Source organism: Moschus berezovskii, chromosome 12, assembly GCF_049115385.1.
Source record: "Moschus berezovskii isolate FMDL1 chromosome 12, NW_MosBer_1.0, whole genome shotgun sequence".
In the NCBI taxonomy this organism is placed as follows: Eukaryota; Metazoa; Chordata; class Mammalia; order Artiodactyla; family Moschidae; genus Moschus; species Moschus berezovskii.
The window spans coordinates 275,526-297,282 of NC_142471.1; the positions used below are offsets into that span (position 1 = coordinate 275,526).

Genomic DNA, 21,757 nt, shown 5'->3' on the forward strand with positions numbered 1-21,757 from the left:
ATCCCACCTTGGTGCTCAGGATCAGGACAAGCCCCAGCACCAACCACCCCTTGGGCCAGGCGAATGCAAATCAAGATGTCCTCTCTCTGGCTTCCCCTCTAAGACTCTTGCTAGAGTTGTTTTAGGTATTCGGTGCAGCTTGTGAACTGTGGTGCTGGAGAAGACTCCTGAAAGTCCCTTGGACAGCAAGGAGATCAAACCAGTCAATCTTAAGGGAGATCAACCCTGAACATTCACTGGAAGGACTGATGCTGAAGCTCCAGTGTTTTGGTCGTCTGATACGAACAGACGACTCACTGGAAAAGTCCCTGAGGCTGGGAAAGTCTGAGGGCAGGAGGACAGGGCGTCAGAGGATGAAATGGCTGGACGGCATCACCGATGCAGTGAACATGAACTTGGGCAAACTCCGGGAGACGGTGAGGCACAGGGAGGCCTGGCGAGCTGCAGTCCATGTGGCCTCAAAGAGTCAGACACGACTGGGGGACTGAACAACAACAACAGCTGGGAGAAGTGTCTGAGGGGCCAGGGAGTCACACCCACAGGGCCCGCCCAGCCTGTGAGAAAGCAAAGGTCCCACAGCAAGTTCCGGTCAGAGGCGCCTCTAAGATAGGAGAACTGAGGGTCGTGTTGCTGTTCAAAATCCCAGATTTCTCATGGTCTGCCCGAAGCAGGTGATCAGCTCCTGATTATGTCAACAACTACGGGGAGAAGCTTAGACTGTCATGTTCCTACATCAGCAGCATGAAAATCACAGTGATCTGGCCAAAACATATGATGAGTGTTTCCAATAACTTCCAGTTCAAACACATGGACTTTCTTGCTTCCCCAGGGTGAGCTGCTGTCGCTGGGACCAGCGCAGTCTTGTTCACGGTAGCCTCCTAAACAAGATGACAGCCATGAATTCCGTGCCTCACTGGGGTCTCCAATGCCAATGACTCCACCCTGTTGAGACGTCTAGCTTTTGTGAGAAATGGCTTATAAAGGAAAAGGAAGTGAGTGAGAGCTCAGTGAGTGTGGAGTCTCCATTTGGGGTAATGAGACAGTTCCGAACTAGATAGGACTCATGATTGCACCAACATCGTGAATGTTCTTAATGCCACTAACTTGAGCGTTTTTTGGAATGGTCAGAATGGTAGATTTTCCCTGGTGGCTCAGATGGTAACGTGTCTGTGTCTATAGTGTGGGAGACCCGGGTTTGATCCCTGGGTTGGAAAGATCCTCTGGAGAAGGAAATGGCAACCCACTCCAGTACTCTTGCCTGGAAAATCCCATGGACAGAGGAGCCTGGTAGGCTACAGTCCATGGGATCGCAAAGAGTCGGACACGACTGAGTGACTTCACCTCACCTCCCTTCATGGTAGATTTTATTTTAAAAATATTTGAGCATTAATTTGGCTGCACCGGGTCTTAGTTGTGGCATGCAGGATCTAGTTCGCAGACCAGGGATTGAACCCAGGCCCCCTGCCTGCATTGGGCCTGCAGAGGCTCAGCCACTGGGCCACCGGGCAGGTCCCCAAATGGTAGATGTGACGTTATGTGTATTTTGTGAAAGTGTTAGTAGCACAGTCGTGTCTGACTCTGTGACCCCATGGACTGTAGCCCAGCAGGCTCCTCTGTCCATGGGCTTCTCCAGGCAAGAACACTGGAATGGGGTAGCCATTCCCTTCTCCAGGGGATCTTCCTGACCCAGGGATCGAACCTGGGTCTCCTGCGTCTCCTGCATTGGCAGGCGGATTCTTTACCGTCTGAGCCACCAGGGAAGCACACGTGCGTTTTATCACAATTGAAAAGGTGCGGGGTGAGGGGTTGAAACGGAGGCAGAGAGGTGAGTCTAAAGGGTAAAGCTGCATCTGTGCCATCCTCGCTGCAGCAGAGAATGAGCAAGCAACCCAAACTCTCAGGTGTTTCTATGTTTCGATTCCCGTCTCACTGCAAATGGTAGGACTAGTCGCCTTGTTCTTTGGGGTCTCACAGAGCAGATGGGTGGGAGGGCTCCCCTGGGATTTTAGGGTTGAGGTGAGGTCACAGCTGGATTTCTCCCGGCCACCGGCATCAACGGCAAAGTGGCTGTTACTAACTCCACAGGCTGGCACATTCGTGACCACCTGGGGTCAGAAAGCTCCTTGCTGGTACCTGAAGACGTTGTGGCTCCAGTCAAGGGTGCCTCCCGAGTCCCTCCCGAGCGCTCAGAGCCCAGGGACCTGGGAGCCCCAGGTCTCTGGATTGCAGAAGTGGCCACGTGCTTCCAGGAGGGCTGGGCGTCTTATCACCTGTGACTCTGTTTAGGCCAACACAGAGCACTTTGAGATGAAGACCCGGGGGGTCAACCACATCGAGGGCGGCTGGCCCAAGGACGTGAACCCCCTGGAGCTGGAGCAGACCATCCGCTTCTGGAAGAAGGTGGAGAAGGACGAGAACTACATCAACGCCATCATGCAGCTGGGCTCAGGAAGGCTTCTTTCGGCTCGGTCAGGGTCTCAGCCATCACTGCTGCCCCAACTGCATGTCAGGCTCAGCAGCTATAGCTCCTTGAGGCAGGACACTGCGTCCCATATGGAACCTTCGGTCTGGGAGCAGGTAGGCAGGTCCACACAGCAGACCCAGGCGTAAGGCAGGGAGGTCCAATGACTGAACAGGCATTGGAGGAATCGGGAAAGTGGGAAACCCTCTGGGCAAAGAGACCCCAAGGAACCCCAGCCAGCAGCTACCTGTCGATAGGGGTCATTCATTCATTCAGCACATTTGGATGGAGCTTCTAGCCTAGAGATTGCAAAAATGAAATTCACATGTGTCCCACCCTAAAGAGTTTGTGAGCCACCGGAGGCCAAAGACAAAAACAGGGGTATCACAGTATTAACAGGGGCTTCCCAGGCGGCTCAGCAGGTAAAGAATCTACCCTCCAGTGCAGGAGACACAGGAGAGGCAGGTTCAATCCCTGGGTCGGGAAGATCCGCTGGAGAAGGAAATGGCAATCCCCTCCAGTGTTCTTGCCTGAAAAAATCCCATGGGCAGAGGAGCCTGCTGGGCTACAGTCCATGGGGTCTCAAAGAGTGGGGCACAACTGAGCACGCATGTGCCACACAGTCGAACATTGAAAGGAAGGCTGTGAGAGAAGAAATGCTTTGCTATTTACCCCATAAGGAGGGAGAGTTGATTTCCTGCTGAAGGTATCAGGGGAGTCTTCCTGGAGGAGGAGGCCTTGAGCTTGGGCTTTTCCTTGTTGGACATTTGGAATAATGGGGGAGGGCCTTCTGGATGGAGCAAACAGGAGATGGATGCCATATACAGAGTGGCTACTAATTCTGTTTAGCTGGAACTGTGTTTCTTCACCTTTTTTTACATTGCTGTCTCTCAACAAGCCTTTTGAGACATTCCCCCACCCCAGTGAAAATGTAACACCAAAGGTGTACTATATATTCACGTACTATCTGTATATCTGGGAGGCCTGGCGTGCTGCAGGCCATGGAGTTGCAGAGTCAGCAACTGAACAACAACCACAAGATGTATGTCTGTGCTTTGTACAAAAAAAAAGGTGATGTTATTATTTTACCCCCAAGAAGCAATTTGAAAACAATTGGAACCAATTTCCACCCTTTTGCAGGGTAGATTGCCCCCAGTGAAAATCCGTGGCCTGGAAGGATGGGAAAGACTGCGGGATGTCTCCCATCCCTCACAGACTCCATCTCAGCCCTGGTCAGGCTGAAAGGACCTCCCTTTACCACTAAGGACTCCCGCTGTGTCCCCCGCAGATCATGGAGCACTGTATCAAGCAGAATAACGCCATCGACATCTACCAGGAGTATTCTGACGATGAGGACATGGTGGAGGTGACGGACGAGGCCCCCTCAGCTAAAACCATCAATGTTTTCAGGTACCTCTGTAGCCAGGCAGGTGCCTGCCAACCTCTGTCACCCCTGTGGATGGGTGCTTCCAAAGGGGACCCCTTACCCATCACTCCATGCCGTGGGGATAACGCCCTCTGTGCTCTGAGCTAAAAAAGGGACAGAGTGATAAAATGTCGAGTAGATAAGCGGTCCCTACCCTGGAGGCAGGCCTGGTGGGTGGAAAGGGAGGAGAGACTAAAGCAAATTTGCAAAGCTGAGTACACGTGCGGTCGATTCACACTGTGTGGAGAAGGTCCAAAGCACCAGACATCCGTGATCTGGCTGCACTGTGAGCAAAAAAGACCCTTGTCCCGAGCGCTCGGGAGTCTGCCTGGAATAACCTCCAAGGACAGCAGTGTGACAGGAACTTAGCCCATAGACACGTGTGTGAGATCACTGGGTATTCGCTGCAGCAAGGTGTGCACTAGCCAAAGACTGGGAGCACGCTAAACCCACCAGTGGGGTCTGGTTCCAGCAGTTCTGCTATGCCGCACGCTGACCACCACTCAGCCGTCTGGACGAATAAGGCAGCTCCTCAGGCGAGAGTTTCTGAGACTGCTGTGCGAAACCAAAGCAAATCAAGACGCAGACCATGTGTAGAAAGCACTGCCTTTTGTTTAAAATACACCGAGGGAAAGCAAGGAGAAGGCAATGGCAACCCACTCCAGAGTTCTTGCCTGGAGAATCCCAGGGATGGGGAAGCCTGGTGCGCTGCCGTCTCTGGGGTCGCACAGAGTCGGGCACGACTGAAGTGACTTAGCAGCAGCAGCAGCCTCAGGTAAAGCAAACTAAATGTCCGATGACAGATGAATGGACAAAGGAGATGCGGTACACAGATACAATGGATATTACTCAACCACTAACAAGAGCGAACAGGGTCATCCTGGAGAGACGTGGATGGACCTAGAGTCTGTCATACAGAGTGAAGTAAATCTGCATTGCCCAGTCTGGCTTTTCATGTTCTTGAGACCAAAGAGACTGTGCAGGCTGTATTTAAGTTCAAACACATCAGTGCCCCTTTTTTTCAGAAGGAGCAAACTTCCTAGTCTGCTGGATTTTCTCTGGCCAGTAGAATATGAGTAGAAGTGACACGTGTTACTTCTGAGCAGAAGCTTTAAGGGCCAGTGTGTCAGCTGCCACGTTTATGTTCCCTTGCCTCCAGAACTGGAAATTGCCATGGGGCCTCATCAGCCTGGGCTCCTGAGCAATTATGATGAGCAAAACTGTAGCCAGCCCACTTTTAACAGGCTGGATGAGTGGGAAAGGAACTTTGTTGTTTTAAGCTACAGAAATTTTTGACCTTATCTGTTACTAGAGCAAACCTAGCAAATCCTGACTGATGCGGTGACAGGCGGTTGTTATCACTCACTGGAAATGATTAACTTACAGGTGGCACTTACCCTGAATATGACCATTTTTCTTAAACAAAGCAAGAAAACACTGCTAAGTGGCCCACCAAAGGGTAACCCCAGCCCTAATCTCACTTGCTCCTGGATTCCTAATCAGGTGGAGGTGAGTGGGTGGGTATACTTGTTCTAGCTAGAAACTTCTGACCTCTCGGGAAGCAGGTAACAGTGAGGCACATATGGGAGAGGAATTCAATATTTCTCAGACAAAACTCACACACTTTATTTTGGTGTGAAAAGGCCATGTTTGGAGAGACAAAAAGAAGCAGATGAATATTTATGTCTCTACAGGTCTCAAACTTCTAAAATAAGTGGGTCAAGTCTAATACTTATTTTTATTTACTAATATTTATTTATCTAGTTGGCTGTGCTGGGTCTTAGTTGAGGCATGCAGGGTCTTTGTCGTGGTGTGAGGGGTCTAGTCCCTGACGAGGGATTGAGCCCAGGCCCCCTGCACTGGGATTCTTGACCACCGGACCACCAGGGAAGTCCCAGGTCAAGTCTAAACCCCTCAATAATATCTTGCCTGCAGAGGCACAGATATCCATGTCTTTGTTATCCACTTAGTGGAGTCACAGTTCAAAAACGATCATGGCTCTAGAAGCTTCATTTTCATTTTAAAATTCTAGTGTACTGAATAGAGTGGTACACTAGTACAGCTGCATCCAGTTGACACAGATCAACTCCCATGTTCGAGATTCTGTTCAAAATTAGTATTTGGGATGAATGAATGAAAAAGATGTGGTACATACATACAATGGAATACTACTCAGCCATAAAGAAGAAAGAAATAATGCCATTTGCCGCAAACACAGATGCAACTGCGGGTTATCATACCAAGTGAAGAAAGTCAGAAAGAGAAAGATGAATACCGAATGCTATCACTTACATGTGGAATCTCAAACACGACACACAGTAACTTACCTGCAAAACAGAAACAGACTCACAGACATAGAAAACAGACTTGTGGTTGCCAAGGTGGGGGGAGGAGGAAAAGGACTGGGAATTTGGGGTTCATAGATGCAAGCCATTATATATAGGATGGATAAACAGCAAGGCCTGACTGTATAGCACAGGAAACTATATCTAATCTCCTGGGATAAACCATAATGTAGAAGAATATTAATAAAAGAATGTATATATGTATATAACTCAGCCAATATGCCATACATCAGAAGTTAACACAACATTGTAAATCATCTATAGTATTGATCGCTCAGTCATGTCTGACTTTTTGCAACACCATGTTCTATAGCCCGCCAGGCTCCTCTGTCCACAGGATTCTCCAGGCAAGAATACTAGAGCGGGTTGCCATTCCCTTCTCCAAGGGATCTTCCTGACCCAGGGATCGAACCTGGGTCTCCTGCATCACAGGCAGATGCTCTATGGTCTGAGCCACCAAACCACCTATACTTCATTTAAAAAAAAAAAAAAAAAAAAAAAGATATCTGAGAGACCATCTCCAAGCAATCTTCCAATTTGAAACTTCATCTACTCCACCCATGGCCTGGGGATCAATGTATATCTTATTCTGTATCTCTACTTTGTGCTTCTTCATTTCCCAAATTCTTTGTTTTAACTTACATGTAAGATAATTTGCTTTTCTCCTCATTGAATTCACTGAGCTTGGTGTGTGTGTAAAACAGAGATTTCAGAGCTAGAGAGGAAGCTGGATAACTCCAAGCTGAATGTTTATATCCTTTTGGCTGCAAGTAGAAATTCTGACTCAAACTGAATTGAGTAACGAGGGAATTTATTATTACTCTATACTTATTATAACTGTACAACCATACAGACCTTTAATTGATTGACTGATTGACTGATTGAACTGTGCCAGGTCTTAGTTGTGGCATGTGGGATCTAGTTCCCCGATCAGGGATCAAACTCGGGCTCCCTACACTGGGAATGCAGTCTTAACCACTGGACCACCAGGGAAGTCCCTAGACCTTTAAAATAACTACACAGTCTAGAGGTTGGATGAACTTCAAATTTAATTGAATCAGAGTTCCATCAAGGTCATCAGGAATACAAGGGCCTGCTACTGCTCTGCTCTACCAGACTGGGGCTGCCATCATTCTTGGGCTAATGGAAAGATGACTCCCTTCTCTCCTCGGAGTTCTCTAGGGACTGATGAAATTCTTCCTGAAAGCCCTGCCGCACGCTCACCCTCACACTTCACTGGCCACAATCATCCATTCCCGAATCAATAATGGATGAGGGGGAGGAATTTCCAATGTAGAGCTAGAGTGGATGGTGAACATCCAATCACAAGGTCCCCCACGATGTACAACCCACAGGAAGATTCTACGTCAGGTCATTTCCCCTTTCTATGCCTTGGTGTCCTTGTCTGTAAACCAAGGATGGTTTCTGAGTTGCCTCCTGTCTCCAACACTGAAAGACTCATGAGTCTTTGAGGCAGACAATGTGCTGTGAAAATGACACCATCTCTCTAACCTTCAAATTTATCACCTATAAAATGGGGGTAATAATACCTGCCTCATAGAGTTTTTGACATGAAATTAAAGAGTCTAGCACCATGCCCATATCATGGTATTCACTCAACAAGTGACATAAATGATGATGATGATGATGATTTCAATTATTATGAAGAGAAAACACTGATATTCCTAAGAAAACTTAACAACAAATAGGGAAGGGAACAAGATCTGGCTTTTTCAAAGCAAACAATTCTCTCTCAGTTTGTTTTGTTTTGGGTTTGGTTATCCTTTAACTTAATTCTTTTAAGTTACCTTTTGAACTGAAAATAGCTTCATCATTTTCAAGACATATTTCCAGAGGAGAAATTACATTAGGATTGCGATGCCCTTGTCACCATTAACTGTTATTTGCATCCAAAGAGGAAAACATGTCATTTAAATTCCAGATGCTGACTGTATAATTTATCTTTCTATAGGCTCAGAAATGTTTTCTTATTGTTCCTGCATTTCACAAATCACTAGTGCATAAAATTATCAACATTTAAGCAGATGATTTTCAGCTTCATTTCATGCCATCTTTGGGCTACAATGCCATGGCCAATAGGTCAAAAAGCAAAATAATCCACTATCCTCACTGTGTTCTCTAGGAAAGAGGTCTTTATTTCTCTACGTGTAGGGAGCAGACTGACTTACTCAAGATGAAGAAGCAACCACATTAACTCCTTTGGGACACACCACTGTGCTGGTAAGAACCATTTACACAACCATGCAGGGTCAATCCGTTTTTAAAAGGAACTACCACAAATGCAAATGTCAACTTATTTCTGATGGACTAGAAACAAAATAGACTGCTTCACCCATTGAAAGATACTCCGCTCATTGACACTGTGAAAACCTCAGTAATTGTGAAAAGCAGAAAACTAAGTCTTCTTTGCCAGAGGATTCTAGTATCACCTTACCTCAACCCCAGTGGATTTAAATAATTCAGGTCAAACTTTGATGATTGGTACCATGTGAAGGGTACAGATCCTCACTTGAGAAAGGTTAGAGAAAAGACATCAGCTGTTTGCTAACAGCTGAGGTTTAGAGTCTCCAAAATACTGGCCAGGTTCTTTTGGTTCTACCCCAAGAACCAAAACCAATCAACTTTCCAGGCTTTGTGCTTAACAGTCCTGGGACTGAGCACTCTTCCTTAACAACTTCCCTGTGGAATATTTATGTACAAACATACTTCTTTTTTTCCCCCTCAGTGCTTAACCACACTGGGATCAGGCAGAAAAATATTTGGCCACTTGATCTAAGAAATACTTACACTTCGAAGATAAGTCTCTAAAGCAATGAAACACTTTGCTTTTAAAACTACTTGCTTAGGGCTTCCCTGGTGGCTCAGTGGTAAAGAATCCATCTGCCACTGCAGGAGACATGGGTTCGATCCCTGATCCGGAAAGATCCCATGTGCTGTGGAGCAACTAAGCCCACGTGCCACAACTACGGAAGCGCAAGCACCCCAGAGCCTGTGCTGCACAACAAGAGAAGTCACTGCAGGGAGAAGCCCTCTCATTGCGACTAGAAGAAGCCCATGCAGCAACGAGGGTCCAGCACAGCCAAACACAGACAAATAAATACATAATTTTAACAACAAACAGAAAAAAGCCCTACCAGCTTATGCACCAATATATGCACCTCGAAACCTTCACCTCTATATTCCATAAAGTACTATGTCATAAGTTCTGTCTAATACTAATTAGTTCTCTGCCTTGTAAGACTCTCCTTAAAATCATCGAACCCAGACCCAAAGTGCAATAAATATCCTCCCTGAGGTCCCCTCTGAGGTACTCAGTTCAGTTTAGCTCAGTTCAGTTGCTCAGTCGTGTCCGACTCTTTGCGACCCCATGAATCACAGCACGCCAGGCCTCCCTGTCCATCACCAACTCCCAGAGTTCACTCAAACTCATGTCCATTGAGTCGGTGATGCCATCCAGCCATCTCATCCTCTGTTGTCCCCTTCTCCTCCTGCCCCCAATCCCTCCCAGCATCAGAGTCTTTTCCAGTGAGTCAACTCTTCGCATGAGGTGGCCAAAGGATTGGAGTTTCAGCTTTAGCATCAGTTCTTCCGATGAGGTACTACTAAGATGCTATTGAGGCTGGAGTATGTCTAACACACAGCTTTCTTTGACCAACAGGCTTTTCTAGGGCTTTCTTTGGGGTGGTGATAGCTGACAAGTTTCTCCTCCAGAAAGAGATGGATAAAGCATTTCTCATCCTCCTTCTCAACAAATCCCCATTTTCTGGTTAACCATAATTATTAAACAGTCATTGTTTTCCACATATTGGGTTCTACCTTAGGAAATGTATCACAATACGTATAGAACACGTCCATACGGGGCTGTGGGTTAACTTAGAGACAGAGAAAGGATTGAGAGACTAGCAGACATGAGCAGTTAGTGCGGCTTTGATACAAGATGACAGGCACAGCCCTGGGTGCCAGCAGGGCTCAGAGGAGGGGCATCCCTGAGGCCAGTGACCCAGATGGTTTCCACTTCCGTCCCCCCTCCACTCCCGGGGCTTCCCTGGATCCTTCTCCTCAGCTGACTCCATGCCCTCTACTGACATCATGATTCGTGAGTAGACTTGATGAGTTTGCTCCATTCAAACTGCTGGAGATACTGAAAGACATCTGACAGACACACACTACTTTATATAAAAGAGATAAGCAACAGAGACCTACTGTACAGCACAGGGAACTACACTCAATATCGGGTGATAAACCATAGTGGAAAATAATACACATTATGGAAAAGAATCTGAAAATATATATGCGTGTGTATATGTATATATATGGAGAGAGAGAGAGATGTATGATGGAGTCACTTTGCCGTACGCCAGAAACTAACACAACACTGTAAATCAGCGATACTCCAATAAAGGAAAAAGGAAGGAAAAAAAGAGGCGGGGGGAATAGGCACTTGAAGGAAAATCCAATTAAGTATTCAAAGGATTACCCCAGAGCCAGGGGAGACCTGAATAGCTATTTTTGGTCCTTCCTTGTTGCCATTTAAATTCTGTCCAATCACATACAATAGCTATTTATTCATTTAGAAGCTCATTTCCTCAAATGCCAAGACATCATCAAAGGCTTTCCATGTGGCATGCAGGAATCCCTTTGAATATAATTTCTTCATTTATTCTGAAAAAGCAACCAACAATTAAAAATCCGCACAACTTCATGGGCATGAAATACAAAATGTCAAAAGCAGATTCAGGGACACTTCCAGACTCTCTCCAAGCTTGCAAGTGAAAGGAAAAAGCAATGAGATGAAACCAAGCACTGCAACAGACTGTGAAAAACCGCCCCGCACGGCGGCTCCTGGGCCCCCCCACCGTCACCAGGTCCCGGGCGCCTTTCTCCCTCCGCCCCACCCTTGTTGACTGTTCTGTTGAGCGGTGAGTGTTGCAGACCACTCCCTGGAGTTGAATTTTTGACTCATTTCCTCCACTTGCCAACGCTGTGAATTGAGAAAAGTTACATAACCCCTTGTGCCTTGGTCCCCTCATCCACAGTAAGGATTACGACTCAGAGACTCTAGGAAGTATTAAATTGTAATCGTAATTGAGTAACGCACGGACAGCGTTTACATGAGTCCAGATGTGACTGGCTGTGCTTGGCTGATAAACAATTCCCAGATTTCAGCCAAGCAAAAAATTCATTTCTTGTTCACGCTACATGTCCAACTTGGGTCACTAGCTTCTAGATACATGATTATATAGCGAAAAGAAGAATGTGACAAATGTCACACAGCCTTTAAAGATGCCACCTGGAAGTGACTGATGGGTTTCACTAATATTTCATTGGTTAAAGCGGATCGCATAGCTCCATGCACCATTCGAAGTGCTGGCTTGTAGCAAAGCTAAGAATAGAATGCGGGTCCCTCGGGGCCCAATTCAGAAGCTTTTTCTGCAACACAAAACCACAGCAAGACTGTGTTGGGCTGGGACTTCCCTGGTGGTCCAGTGGCTATGACTCTGCACTCCCAGTGCAGAAGGCCCACATTCAATCCTTGGTCAGGGAACTAGATCCCACTTGGTGCAACTGAGACCTGGCACAGCCAAATAAATAAATAGAGGAAATATTTTTAAGAAAGACTATGTTGAGCCACCTCTCTTTCCTGGAGGAGCAGATGCCTTTCTTGAAGCCACCTCACAATTCAGCTCCTGCCCAAGGTTCCCTGAGTCTGCTGGCTTTCGTCACTCCCCAAGGTGCAGATCTTTTGATCCTGCTCACGAATCATAGTCCATTTCTCTATGTTATTCACTCATTCGGGCAAGCAGGTATTCAAAACTTGTGTGTGCCAGTCAGGGTAAGGGAGTGACAAAGTCGAGAATGACCCTTCTGTAATAAACAACTGGAAATCTTGGGAGGAGAAAGGGACATGGGACACACGTATTTTCAGATGTCGGATAACAGGCAGTTCAGGACTGTGATCTCTAGAAGAAACAAAGGAGGAGTAACCTAGGGTTACCCCATCATTCTGCCCTGAGGCAATTTCCAAACCACAGTAGGGATGCAGAGCTGAAACAGAACCGGGCAAGCTCTCTGAGTTGAAGAGACAAATGTCAGAGGTTAGGAAGGTGGAGACAGAATTTTCAGTGTGCAATACTCAAGGAGAAAGCTACACAGACAAAGAACTCTGCAAATAGAGTATTACCCTGCTTCTTCAGCTTAACGCGAATCCAGGACCATCAGCTGCAGGCATGGCAGACACTAGTCACACTGGACAGGACATGTGGCAGCCCCTGAAGTAAAGGTACACTGGGCCGACGCAACTGTCCTTTGTGTGTGAAAGTGGTGGGTGTGAGAGTGTGGTGTGTGTGTACATGGTGTGTGTGTTTGTGGGGTGTTTGTATGTAGGGTGTGTGTGGTGGTGGTGTGTATGTGGTGTGTGTGGGAGGGGTGTATGTTTGTGTGTGTGTGTGTTATGTAGTGTGTGTGTGGTGTGCATGTATATACAGTATGTCTGTGGGGTGTGTGTGCATATAGTGCTTGTGTTGTGGTGTATATGTGGTGTGTGTGTGTGTGCGGGGTGTGTGTTACAGAGTGTGTGTCTGTATGTAGGGGGTATCTGGAGTGTGTGTGTGTGTGCGCGGGGTGTGTGTTATATAGTGTGTGTGTGTCTGTATGTAGGGTGTGTGTGGTGGTGGTGTGTATGTTTGTGTGTGTGTGTGTGTGTGCTGGGTGTGTGTTATATAGCGTGTGTGTGGTGTGTCTGTATATATAGTCTGTGTGTGGGGTGTGTGTGCATATAGTGCTTGTGTTGTGGTGTATATGTGGTGTGTGTGTGTGTGTGTGCGCAGGGTGTGTGTTATAGAGTGTGTGTGTGTCTGTATGTAGGGTGTGTGTGGTGGTGGTGTGTATGTGGTGTGTGTGGGAGGGGTGTATGTTTGTGTGTGTGTGTGTGTGCTGGGTGTGTGTTATATAGCGTGTGTGTGGTGTGTCTGTATATATAGTCTGTATGTGGGGTGTGTGTGCATATAGTGTTTGTGCTGTGGTGTGTGTGTGGTGTGTAGGTGTGTGTGTATAGTATGCATGTGTGTGTGTATGTGGTAAGTACGCATATACAGTGTGTGGGGTGTATGTGTATATAGTGAGTATCTGGAGTGTGTGGTGATGTGTGTGTGGGTGTGCATGCACGTGGTGTATGTGTGTGTATGTGCCATGCACACCCACACTGGGTGTTAGAGAAGGCAAGGTTCAGAAGAAGAACGAGACCGGCACCTTCCAGGAACAGATCACCTTTAATGGGGCGAGCAGGGGCAGCAGTCAGATCAGTGGGCTGCTGCACTAAGTCAAGAAGACAGTAGGTCTATATAGAAAATGTATGTATGCGGAGATGCATTATTTTGAGGGGGTCTCTTTTTCGTCATGATTATTTGTTATTAGTTAGCTTTCAACAACTGGGGTAAGGAATCCCCGAGACCAGCTGGAGACTGGGATTGGCTGGGAGCTGAACGTAATCAATCTTCATGTCTCTTCCTTTCTTCAGGGGAGAAAGCTCCTCCTTCTGTGTAGAATGGTGGGGAGGACCTGGAGGGGAGTTTTAGCTCCAGGCTGTCTGTGCCGTGCAGCTCTCCTTCACACAGGACTGCATCTGTGTGTGTCCCGTCCGTCTCTGTCACTGCAGGCTGAGTGCAGGGGGAGCTGCAGATTCTAAAGGCGGCGGCCGCTCCATCCTCTACACGACCTCCCGGAAAAGACATCGCAGACCCCGGAGCTTTAGGACACAGTGGGGTTTGGTCCAAGCCAAAGAGTTTGGGCTTTTTTTTTTTTCTTGATTATATTATTTAACATTTTCCTTAGCACAAAAGTAATCTCTCATCACCATATAAAGTCAAGGAAAAGCAAAGAGGATATAATACAAATCTTTGATGATTTCACAAAGCACAGATACCTACTGGTACCATCTTTGTGCAATTATTTTCAGCATCTTCTTTCTTCTGTAAAATTAGGACGACAGAGTTACATATTTGTCTACAAAGGGAGGACTGTAAATCTGCTGTGTCAGGCAGAGTTTCAGGAGCAGAAGGTGTCCTTAAATGAAGGAGAGCTTAATAAAGGGCCATTGCATAAGGACAGGCAAAGGTTCAGAAACCATGAGGGACAGCACAGGGCCCCAGGGATAGGACAGCAGGGAGGAGGTGTCCTCCTTGGACCAGAAGGGGCAGGATGGGCTGACATTACCAGAACCCAGAGGCAGAAATGGCTGACTGGAGGAGGGCCCCAAGACGACCTGAGACGTTTAGTCCTGAACTTGAGGCAGCAAAGAGAGGAAACTAAAGGAATGAAACCCCCAGCTCTCTCTCCTCCTTCCCTTCAACCTCTGCCATGCTCCTAGGACTGAACCTACATGGAATTCAGAGGGCAAAGGAGCCACTGGTAGAGGCTAGGGGCCAGCAAACAAGTCCTGTAAAGAGTCAGGTAATAGTCTAGGCTTTGTGGGCCATCTGGTCTTTGTCACAAACACTCAGACCTCCAGGCGTGTAGCGTGAAAATAGTCATAGGGGATATTTAAACAAATGGATGTGACCAGATTGGGCTTGTAGGCCACAGTTTGCCAACCCAAGGTGTTGATCATGTGGGTTGGTCTCTACAAGGGTTAATGAAAGACACCTAGCTACTTGCTTTATCTTTTTAAAGTTTAATGTGGACCATTATTTTTAAAGTCTTTATTGAATTTCTTACAGTATTGCTTCTGCTTTATGCTTTGGTTTTCTGGCCCTGAGGCTTATGAGATCTTAGTTCTCTGACCAGGGATCAAACCTGCAGCCCTTGCACTGGAAGGCGAAGTCTTAACCACTGGACCACCGCTTGCTACTTGGTTTAAGGGCCCAACATTCTGCAAACGTTTCACCAGGTACCTGAGATGCAGTGGCAAATAGGGATGCTTAATGGGACATGAGGAACGCTGGGCTGGAAGAAGCACAAGCTGGAATCAAGATTCCTGGGAGAAATATCAATAACCTCAGATATGCAGATGACACCACCCTTATGGCAGAAAGTGAAGAGGAACTCAAAGGCCTCTAGATGAATGTGAAAGAGGAGAGTGAAAAGGTTGGCTTGAAGCTCAACATTCAGAAAACGAAGATCATGGCATCTGGTCCCATCACTTCATGGGAAATAGATGGGGAAACAGTGGAAACAATGTCAGACTTTATTTTGGGGGGCTCCAAAATCACTGCGGATGCTGATTGCAGCCATGAAATTAAAAGATGCTTACTCCTTGGAAGGAAAGTTATGACCAACCTAGATAGTATATTAAAAAGCAGAGACAGTACTTTGCCAACAAAGGTCCATCTAGTCAAGGCTATGGTTTTTCCAGTGGTCATGTATGGATGTGAGAGTTGGACTGTGAAGAATGCTGAGCGCCGAAGAATTGATGCTTTTGAACTGTGGTGCTGGGGAAGACTCCTGAGAGTCCCTTGGACTGCAAGGAGATCCAACCAGTCCATTCTAAAGGAGATCAATCCTGGGTGTTCATTGGAAGGACTGATGCTAAAGCTGAAACTCCAATACTTTGGCCACCTCATGCGACGAGTTGGCTCACTGGAAAAGACTCTGATGCTGGGAAGGATTGAGGGCGGGAGGAGAAGGGGACGACAGAGAATGAGATGGCTGGATGGCATCACCGACTCTATGGACATGAGTTTGAGTGAACTCCGGGAGTTGGTGATGGACAGGGAGGCCTGGTGTGCTGTGATTCATGGGGTCGTAAAGAGTTGGACACGACTGAGCGACTGAACTGAACTGAACTGAACTGAACTGAATGGGACATCTGGCCTTCCCAGGTGGCTCAGTGGTAAACAATCCACCTGCCAATGTAGGAGACCTGGGTTTGATCCCTGGGTCGGGAAGATCCCCTGGAGAAGGAAATGGCAACCCACTCTAGTATTCTTGCCTGGGAAATCTCATGGGCTGAGGAGCCTGGCAGGCTATAGTCCACAGAGTCACAAAAAGTCAGACATGACTTTGCAACTAAACAACAACAACGGGACATCTGGTAAACCCTAATTGGAGCGTTCTAGGGCAGATACGTATAGAATTCAGAGTAATGCCATGTATTCTTCTGCCTATAATTATCCTAATTTTGAGAAATAGTTGTTGGCATGGGGTATCAAGTGACCTTGTTGTCTGAGCTTCCCATCACTAAATTTCCGTCATTATCTGACCACCAACCATAAAGGTGGGTATACATAGCATTCATCCATCATCAAATGAAAATGGCTTATCCAAGACTGAGCTTAACCAGGCCCTGAAAGCAGTAGTACATTGTACTGGCTTAGACGCCCATAGCAATCACTCTTTCTGCATTGCCCTTTCTCTCTTAATCTATACCTACAGCCTTGTGGAACTTTCCTATGAACATTTGAGGAAGACAATACTCAAGTCTGGTGTACAGACGGTCTACAAAATATTGTGGCACAAGTCAAACAGAAATATTACTGATTCTCTCTAAAACATTGTGAAAAAAATATCGAGGAATCCTTACCTGGGCAAAAGTTGAAGTAGTATATCTGATTATCCACTTTGCCTGGACAAAGAGATGGTGAAGGGATGGATCAATCTTGACTCTTGGGCAATGTCTAACAGTTTACCCAGATAGTCTGGAAAGGGGTGGTGGTGGAAAGAGCCTGGAACACGGATGGCTACAGGTTTGAGGAAGGAAGGCAAGCACATGCGTTTCAGTGGAAGCAGCACCAAAGCTATCACATGTGAGAGTAAGGACCTCTGAAAATCTGCTTCTCCAGAAAAGCAATGAATCAGCAAAACTGTGAAAGTCAACTTTTCCGAAACCCTGGAAATTAACAAAAGGTTTGCAACAACCAAGGAAAAGAACCAAATCTTGGTAAAAATAGGCAGGATTGTGTCATTTTAACTTGCTCTCTTCTCATCCCTTCCCCTATCCAGCTTCACAGTAACCTTGAAAACCACAGTTCCACAATCAAAGTGAAAACTAGCAGCCACTGGGGGAAGCAGATAGCCTTGGACCTCCCCAAATCAGCACTCTGGAGAATTGTTATTATTTGACCTCTCTTGCAGTTCCCTGGACACTGTCATTAAGCAAGTCTTTATGGGAGTTGACTCAGCGCTTACTCCGAGTGAGTAACCTTCTCCTCAGGGGTATTTATCAAAAACAGTCAGCAGCGATTGTTTAATATTGCACTTGCCTGAGGCGGCAATAACAGTTGGGACAGACAACAAGCTGAAAAGAAACTTAAAAGGAAAAGCAAAGTCTGTAAAGATCTCTGAAAAAAACATCCCAGGAAGTCCAGATGATTTCACACATGTACACATTTCTGTACATGCCCAGGGCCACGTACAAGGCCAGAAAAATGCTGAGAACCAGGAAATCTCTACATTTTTTGTGGTCAGCCATTTACTATCCAAGTCATGGGGTTCCTACTATGGAAATGTGCAGGTCCGTACAATCTGCTTTCTACAACAGTTTCACTCTTAAGAGACCAAACAGACAAATGGCCAGACAATAGAGGAAAATAGAACTCTGACCCATAACTTCTGCAGCAATTAGTCTAGGAAGACAAATCACGAAGCTCTGCAGCAATCATCCCAGACAACCAAGACTTGGTCAGCGACCACCAGCTTCCCAAATGTTTGCTCGCAGTTCCAACTCATGAGCAACCAGAGAAAGCCGACTCTGTTCCCCAGAGTAGAAACATAAGGTGCTCCACTTCTGGTTAGCCCGCTTCCAGATTCCCTGTGCCTTCAACCTCCAGTCAGAGCACTCTTGTTCAGTTCCGTTCACTCAGTCATATCCAACTCTTTGCGACCCCATGGACTGCAGCACGCCAGACTTCCCTGTTTATCACCAGTTCCTGGAGCTTGCTCAAACTCATGTCCATCGAGTCGGTGATGCCATCCAACCATCTCATCCTCTGTCATCCCCTCTCCTCCTGCCTTCTTGATGTCTTCCCTATTTTTCACTGTAAAGCTCCCCCATCCCCTGCCTCCCTGAGCTGCTGGCAAACACAAGTGATGATGGGCGATCCCCTTGCTATAGCAGACTCTGGAAACAGCCTCTGTTTGTTCTCATTTGGGTGGTCTCTTGGTTATTTTCACAACCTCAATGAGTCTGGCCAGTTTCACTCTGAGCATCCCCAGGATGCTGCTCAGGGGTGGCTCTGAAGCCTGCATCCAAGGGTCCAGTAAGAGCATCTTGTATGGTATGCTCCTCAAGACCCTCTCTTTTTTCTGCTTTTGAAATTTCTGGGCCTTTAATATTTCCTTCTCATCTATCTGTTTCCTGCTTGAGTGTGACAGGCCTCTGGTGTCTGCATCCCCCTGTTCCCAACGCTACAGCTGAGATGATAGCAGCTTAACCTGCTTCTTAAAGGATCCCTCACCTTCCCTATGGGGAGTAGAACCATATCTTTCTGCTGGCCTGGCGCTTTCTTTCTGTTTGCTTTCATAGTGCTTTTCTGACCCAGACACTTGTCTTTCTAACTTCTTCCTCTTGGGTTTGTCTCTCTGGATCCCTCAGAGTATGTGATACCAAGTTAGGGAGTCAATCGTTTTCCAAGCATATAATGTTCAAACAAATCTTATCTAGCTTCACTTTCCTGAGTTATTCAAACCCACTCAGGAGGCATGCCCTCCTCAGATCAATAACGGATTCAGGACTGACCTGGTTTATTTTCATCTTGCCTGGCTCCTCTGGAGGATGTCTTACATGCTCTGTGCCTCTCCCTGTAGGGAAACCCCAGTTCCATAAATTTCCCTAGGAAGCTCCCACCCGGCACAGGCAATTCCTGCTTTCCCACCTGCGAGGATGATAACAGTGCCAGTTTCCGATGCACGCTTCAGCGCCTGAGGATTCCGTCTTCTCGGTCCTCGTCACTCACACCTGTGCAAACACTGTGCAGGAGTCTCAGTCCGCGAGGGAGCTTACCCAGGGTTCTCATCGGGAGGGCACCCTGCAGCTTTACAGAGGCGCCCCTCAATCGTGTCCCAAAGTCAAGGACTGCTGGGGAAACGAGTCCCATCTCCTCCCTGGGATGAGTGACCGTCTCTGACCTTGGAGCAGACACACAGCAACCTCTTCATTAGGAAGGGGGTTGCATGAATGCTTCTCCTGTCCATTCTTAGATAGGTCTCATCCAGCCTCTAAGATCTCATTTTCTTTTTTAAAAAATACTATTTTATTTTTTCTAGAAAGAAGGAAGTTTTCCTTAATCTGTAAGAAAATGTTTATTCTTTTGAACACCACAGGGGGGGGGAGAAAACAATGCAGCCACGAACAAGTGTTTAAGCAAAGCAGTGTCCCGAAAGCAGCAAAATGGGTGAAACCTCAACACAAAGCCAGTAACAGTTTTCCAGTTTTTGCACAAAGATAAAAAAGAACACGATCTCATTTTTCATTTCATATCTGTCCAGACGACACTCTAAGATCTCAGTCACTCTGCTCAATAAATTTCTCTCCTTTTCACTTTAGTCAGCTGTTTTACCTTTTTTCCCGCTTTAATTCTTCTACTTGCTCCTATTTGATAGCAAACTCAGTGCATGATTTAAATAATTCCCTTAACTTCCTGAACAGACCTGACCCCTAAATACAAAGTGTTATGGGCATAGAACTTTGTAGCTATGTTATTTTCCTTGGCTGTACAGTAGGTTACAGTTCCTTTTCTTCAAAGCTGTTCCATCCCTCTGTCATAAGATTTATGGTATGACTCTATAGCTTGGCTCTCTAAAGTCTAAAATGAGATCTAACTTCATGGAATTAACAAAACAGAACTTGCCATATAAAGGCCTATCTCTGATCATGACCCTGCGGTTGGAAAGAAAACAGAAAGAGGCAGATGGTTTCAGACTCAGACCCACGCTGAGTATCTTTAGCCGCGTGCTAGATTTCTGATAAAACACCTGAGTTTTGTCCCAGAGCTGCCACTGTAATGTCTGACCTTGAGTTCAGTCTTGCCCTGTCCTGCTGCACTCCATGGCTTGGTTGTCTTATGTACACTTATCTCTGATCCTCCCAGGACAAAGCTCTCATCAAAACCAGCACCATTCATGGGGGGATTTCCCTGGTGGTCCAGTGGTTAAGACTCTGCATTCTCACTGCTGAGGGCCTGGGTTCAACTCCTGGTGGGGAACTAAGATCTCATAAGCTGTGTGAGGCTGGAAAAACAAACAGACAAACAAAAAGGAAGCACCAGCCAGCCAGGATGTCCCTTCTGGAAACAGGCATCCCAAGTTTTCATGCTGTAGGACCAGCACAGAAGTGTCAGCTCCATCCCCATGTTGGCCCCAGGACCCATCCTGTGCTTCCCAAACTCCACCCTGGGCCCCAGTTATGCCAGGAGGCAGGGTGCTGCAAGCAGCATTACCACTAAAGTAAAGACTTGCTACATAGTGACATTATTACTACATGCAGTTTATAAAATGGTGGTTTATTTTAAAATAAATATTCTTATTGATTTTATTATGTTATAATAAGATTCATGTATTATACAATATTGTATTTGCTACTTACACTTAAAGATAAGCTCCATAGGGGCCACAATTTTGTCTGTCTTATACACTGTATCCCCTGCACCTAGAACAGCGTCTGACACATAACTGATGCTCAGGAGATGTCTGCTGAATTAATCAAGAGTTAAGAGCAGACACTGGAATCAGACCATTTGGGCTCAGATCTGGGTGTCATCGGGCTTTCCCAGGTGGTGCTAGTGGTAAAGAACCCACCTGCCACTGCAGGAGACTCTGGAGACGTCGGTTGGATCCCCGGGTCAGGAAGATCCCCTGGAGGAGGGCATGGCAACCCTCTCCAGTATTCTTGCCTGGAGAATCCCATGGACAGAGGAACCTGCTGGGCTACAGTCCATAGGATTGCAGAATTGGACATGACTGAAGTGACTTAGCACACAGGCTCACACACTGGGTGCCGTCACTTAGGGCTGTGTAACCTTAGATGAGTTACTCTTCCTAAGCCTCAGTTTCTTCCTCTGTAAAATGGGAAGGATGTACTAGGGACCAGTCATGCTGTGAGAGTTAGGGGAGCTCGTCAATGTGAAGAGCTTGACTCCCAGAACTTGACCCAGAGTGAGAGCTGAGTTGATGTTAGCCATTGGTTTTCCAGCTGCAGGCTGGACAGCTCCTGTCAACTGTTCTGTAAGTGCACTTGGACTCCACATGCCGCAATAAACTTGATCTAACCGCCACCCATTCTCCAAACCTGCAAGGTGACGGATCCCCTCCAATTCCCACATACTCCTCACCCCAGTCACATTCGACACCAAGAATATTACTTCAGTATGTGATGAACCAACTGCCTCTCTCAAGTCAACTGACCGAGTCCATCCTCTGGGCCTCCTGTTCTGTGGGACAGTGTGGAGGAGCCAGGCCTTTCTCATAGCCTCTGTCACACTGAATAGAGGTTTTGACCTACTGATCGACTTCCCTCCCTGGACAGCAAGTTCCCCAAAGCTCATTAGCATCTCTCGTTTCTTTTTAAGGAAACTA

At 46.7% G+C, this 21,757-nt stretch overlaps 1 pseudogene; it reads left to right on the plus strand.

Moving 5' to 3' along the window:
• Positions 1-2,307: 2,307 nt before the first annotated feature.
• LOC148775909 (uncharacterized) overlaps positions 2,308-21,757 on the plus strand; it is a 32,401-nt pseudogene continuing 12,951 nt past the window's right edge.